The following is a 6,000-nucleotide window of genomic DNA, read 5'->3' as shown; positions in this document are numbered from 1 at the left end:
TGTGCATGTACAGGATAAAAGTAATTATTCATTTCCCCGTTGTACAGTAATAGAACTGTAACATCTCCATTTTAAGATTTTTGTTTTCCGACCTGAAGATGATGGTGTTTTAACTGACGTATTAATAAATATTTTGGGATTCTGACCTGCTACTTTTTAATTCACAAGTAGGTGAAAAGGATTTCATTGCATTATTTATTTAGGAGAGTTTTCTCTCTCTCTCTCTTTATTGCCCACTGACAATAGACACGAGTAGTCACTTTCCGTTTGTCGTTATGACCCGCTAACGGAGGTTAATCCAGTCCTCAGTATTGTATTTTATGGTGTAAAATATTAATGACCCATTTAACGATCTTAATATGTAAGTACGATAAGATGGTAGGGTAACTAATAATACTTAAGAGCGCATAAGTATTTTTCAAAAACCTCTTATTGTAATTAATAGAAAGACAGTAATGTAAATGATAAAATTTTGAAGAGTATCATTTGAAATCTTAATTGGCCGCCTTTAACTTCAGTTTCTTCCTGTCCCTCTGCCTCTGCCTGTCGGTCCCCCTCGCTCGCTGCCCCTCATACTCGAACGTTAAGAAGGTGTTGTGTCAAAGTCTATTACCTCTGCTGGACGTATCTTTCCCTTAAGTTAAAAAAATAGAACCATCAGCAGAGGTTTGCCAGGTCGATAAAGCTTTTAGATTTGGAGATGTTTTCAGGGAGCCCATTTCCTGCGGCTAAGAGTTGTTAATGGAGCTTAAGGAATTATCTTATGACTCTCGGTTTGAGAGCAGTTTATTTCCCCGGTCCTGTTCCCTTGTCGAGACTGAATATGCTGCTGTCAAACTCGCTTAATGAAAAGTAACGCGTCGCTGATTACAGTTTTATTTGGGCCCTATGTAAAAAGCGCTGTTAATTTAGCATCCCCTCCTCTGTGTGTTTGAATTTGCCATGGCTGAATGATTTAGACTCTTCCAGCTTGAAGCCGATCTCTCACTCTATCTCTTTCTGTCTTTGCTCCATCCTCCCACCCTCTGTTTTTGCTTTCTTTCTAATTTCTCCATTGAACCACTTTACATTTTCCACTTTTTGTTTGTGTCCCTAACGCCCTGTTCGCCTCCATTCAAATTTCTCTCTGTTCTTGTAACAGCTTCTAACTTACTTAATTCGTTGGTGTGCTCTTCGATGACTCTGATGAGGAACACTTATAATATTTAAATGTTCCATCAGATCACAGAGTAGCTTCGATACGCCAAGTAGCCTTTCGGGATGTGACCGCAAGAATTTCACCAACCATTTATGGGACGATTTGAGTTTGAGACTTGGCACCTTTCACACAAAATAACGGAATAAAACATTCTTAATTTAATTACTATAATAAACAATTTCAACCTTTAATTCATTTAATTCTATCGAACTAAAAATAAAGATGAAACACAGCAAACGTACTTCTGTCACTTCCCTTATTTATTAAAAAAGATTATGTGAAATGAAAGATGCCACGCCATTATTTTCTCTTTCACTGTGCAAATAATTACAAATAAAAGAGTATTGTGTGTCAAGATAAGGGATCCCAGTTTGCAGAGTTGTCTTATTTAACGAGGTGCCGTTTTGCCAAAGGGCTTGATTGTTCCGCAAGGGTTCAAATTAAGCCTTCGCATGCACTGAGTGGAATTCTCTGACACTTAAATAATGTATCACTTTTGTTTTTGGTCCAGTTAGTAGTTTATGACTCGATACTTAAAAAAATAATAATTAATATGGTTGCTTACTTTAATGGGATCAGAAAAAAAAAACGGCAATGCCAGCATGTTAACGTTGCCGGTGTTCTTCTCATTGTTCCGAAATAATTTGCTTTGTCTAAGAGGTTTCACTTAAAAGATCTCTATTGCCTGGCGTCTGCATTAAAATTCATCATTGCCCAGCCTGGAGCTGTAACACCTCTCCCAGGGGAATAGACTTTTCGCTATTGCTGTCAAGTACCCTTGACTCCTTATTTTTGCCCTTTTTATCTATTACAACTAATTCGAGTTCCTTTGCCCTTTTCAGTTTAAGACATGGCTCCCTGTAAAGCCTTTCCCTGACGTGGATATCACATGGTGCAGAGCCTTTGGAAATTGAGGGGTTAGTGTCAGAATGAAAATTTCACTTCAAATTATCTTGGCTGTTGCACATTTTAGCGACCGGGGCTCTCGTCTTAGCCTTTTGACAGCTGGATCACTACAGAGGTTCAGAGATTTCGATAATATCATCTTGAAGAGAGAAAGTCAATACAATGACAAGACTTATAACTGTATACATCCCAATTACAGCTGATTGCAGATAGAGTTTTTTTTTTTTTTGTCTGTTTGTTTTTAAATTTTAATAATGAACATTTTTTTCTTCGCCGGTTAATGCTCATTGTACCGTCTGCTGCCTACGCTTCTTTAAACGCGCGTACATTATTGCTCACATTGTTTAGCAAATTAATGAGGAATACATTCATGAAAAACTTGAGATATATATATATATATTTTATCAATATATATATATATATATATATATATATATATATATATATATATATATATATATATATATATATATATATATATAAATCACTACATGTCTTGCCTTTATTATTTCTGAGTCTGTGTGCTGCCCTTAATTATTAACGCCGACTTCACCAAAATCACACACGTATAACGGATCCGATGACTACAATGCACAAAGAACTTGTCACTTTCCCTGTTTGTGTTTTTATGTATGTGTGTAATTTCGGATAACTTTTTTTTCCGATTATCGTTGTGTATAACGCTTATTAATAAATTTGCCCAATCAGATCTTCAGAGCAATTCAAAGGGGGACCGTTTTTGGTTCCCAAAAGACCCATCCAGATGAAGGTTCCAAAGAACCATTTATTTATTTAGAGTTATTTATTTCGATCTGTAAAAGTGTAGTAAATAGCAATGAATAGATAGTAACGGATCTGTGAAATACCGATGGATCTTGATTTTAAAAGGATTCTTGCTGCATACAGGGCAGGTTTTCTTAATCTGTTAGGGTCCTGCTAGGTAGCCTATCATACATTAAAGATTTCATTTTTTTCTACATAATAGAACGTTTATCAAAGCAACTCTATTTACACTCCTAGAAATGCTGGTTCTTTAATAGCATTTTATCGTTCATTACCTGGTTGTGTGGTTCCATGCAGAATTATTGCTGGACCAAGCACCATTTCATTTTGGTAAGAGTTCTTTCCATATGAAGTCTGTTCTTTGGGGTTTGAAAAAACTTCCTAATATACAGAAAGAAACTGAAATCTTTTATGTTTTATAAAGACACTAACAGATTAAGAAAACCTGAACTTAGCCCGTAAGAATTAAAATCAGGAGGCACTGGTATTTCGCAAGTTTGTTACCATCTATTCATAGTTATGAGATCTATGGAGCTTGTTTTGGATCTAAATCAATAAAATGTTCGTTCATGGAATCTTCAAGTGCATGGATGGGTCTTTTATGGAACCTAAAATGGTTCCCCTGTGGCATCACTCTAAAGAACCACACTAAGAGTGTGCAAAGAGCCCACCTCACAAAGAAATGGCACCATATATCGTTCCTAATTATGCTGTATGATTCCTTATAGCTCCATTGCTTGACCGATCACCATTTCATTCTGGAACGGGGTCTTTGCATATGAAGTTGGTTCATTGTGCTTTGAAAAACTCTCTAAACTGGAGAATAAAAAGAGAGAAATCTTTAATGGGCTGCAGGACCCTAAACCTGGACTTATCCTGTGTTACTGGACGTATATACCAAGAGTCCTTCTATAATCTTTACCCATTAGTATTTCACAAATCTCTTACCATCTACTCGTGTACTGTATGGACCCTGTTACAGATATAAATTAATAAAAGTCCTTTCCATAACCTTCATGTGAATGCGTCTTTTGTTGAACCAAACAAGGTTTCCCTGATAGCATCGCTCTGAAGAACCACTTTGGCACCTTTACTTTTAGGAGTGGGTGCTTTCTCAAGCAATAATTCTATAAGGAGCCACACAACCGAGTAGGGAACCATCGAGTGCTATTAATGAACCCCTATTTTGAAGAGTGTAACAGACTTGTGGAATACCAATAAGTTGTGGTTTTGAAAGGACTCTCGTAATATACAAGAGCACAAGTAGTCCAAGTCCTAGTTTTTCTTAGTTTGTTGTTGTCCAGGTAGCTTGCCCATACATTAAGGATGTCAATTTTTTTTCTGCATATTTGGAAGTTTTTCTAACCACAAAGAGCCAGCTTCACATCCAAAGAACCCTCCTCACTACGAAATGGTGCATTGTCAAACATCAGTTCAATGAAGAATCAGAAATTAAAGTCCTTTATCTGCAAAACAATGCATGACAACATCATCATCACGGACAATAAAATATTCTTATTTTGTTTATACTCACAAGAAACTATGCAGATTAATAAAAAAAAGTGTTAGTTACTCTTGTTGAACAATGTGGAACAAACTCAGAGAAACAATAAAGCAACTCCTAGTGTGACGATTATTTAGAAACTAGCCATCACCTGCGGCTCCACCCGTGCAGTAGTGAAACAGGAGAAACTTTAAAAACCAATGAATAAAAAAGTATCGCTAGCTAAGCGGAGAGCAAGGTACACTCCAAAACGCAGAGGTAGACCGACTCCCCACTACCAACGTCACGCTTCCCCCTCCCCTTGGCCCACAGCCTCTTTCTCGGATTAGCGAGAATATATCGATTCTTCAAGTGAACTATGATACTTAGCGCGATGAGAGAGGTCGCAAAATCAAATGGAATGTTCAAGCAAATTCTAGAAAAAAACACAATCTAAATCCGTTACGTAGCTCTCTCGTTCGCTAGCTAAGCAGATGTAAGGTTACACCCTGAGGCTGGCACGTGAGTGAGGAGGCCCCGCCCCCTCCCCCAGCCCACTGCATCTTCCTTGGATTTGCATAAATAAATTAGTACAGCAAGTGAAGTATGATACTTAGCACGATGAGAGAGGTCACAAAATCAAACGGACTGTTCAAGCATATTCTAGAAAAAAACACAATCTAAATCCGTTATGTAGCTCTCTCGTTCGCTAGCTAAGCAGATGTAAGGTTACGCCCTGAGGCTGGCGCATGAGTGAGGAGGCCCTGCCCCCCTCAGCCCGCTGCATCTCCATTGGATTCGCGTAAATAAATTAGTACAGCAAGTGAAGTATGATACTTAGCGCGATGAGAGAGGTCACAAAATCAAACGGAATGTTCAAGCAAATTCTAGAAAAAAACACAATCTAAATCCGTTACGTAGCTCTCTCGTTCGCTAGCTAAGCAGATGTAAGGTTACGCCCTGAAGCTGGCGCGTGAGTGAGGAAGGCCGCGTCCCCTCCCCTGAGCCCGCTGCGTCTTTCTCGGATTTGTTCAAATAAATCAGTACCGCTAGTGAACTATGATACTTAGCACAATAAGAGAAGTTGCAAAATCAACCAGAATGATCAAGCAAATTCTAGAAAAAAACACAATCTAAATTCGTTACGTAGCTCTCTCGTTCGCTAGCTAAGCAGATGTAAGGTTACGCCCTGAGGCTGGCGCATGAGTGAGGAGGCCCCGCCCCCCTCAGCCCGCTGCATCTCCATTGGATCCGCGTAAATAAATTAGTACCGCAAGTGAAGTATGATACTTAGCGTGATAAGAGGGGTCGCAAAATCAACCGGAATGTTCAAGCAAATTCTAGAAAAAAACCCAAGCTAATTCTGTTAAGTAGTTCTCAGACAGACATTGGATGTTATATATATAGGGATGTGTACAGCGTATGAAGAACATCCTCAAATATATAACATTAAAAATCAACAAACTTTTTTTATATACAATGTCCTAGATGTACCTTTTTCAACACTCTCCCTCTCCAATAGATTGAAATTTGTAGAACCTCCTGCCAATGACATTAGTCTTACACTCGTAACAGTGAAGGTGGTAAAAGCACCACCATCTTAAAGTGTTCTTCAAGAAAGAACCTTTAT

The sequence above is a fragment of the Polypterus senegalus genome, chromosome 15, assembly GCF_016835505.1.
Source record: "Polypterus senegalus isolate Bchr_013 chromosome 15, ASM1683550v1, whole genome shotgun sequence".
Lineage (NCBI taxonomy): Eukaryota > Metazoa > Chordata > Cladistia > Polypteriformes > Polypteridae > Polypterus > Polypterus senegalus.
Note: the sequence above shows the minus strand (reverse complement) of the source record.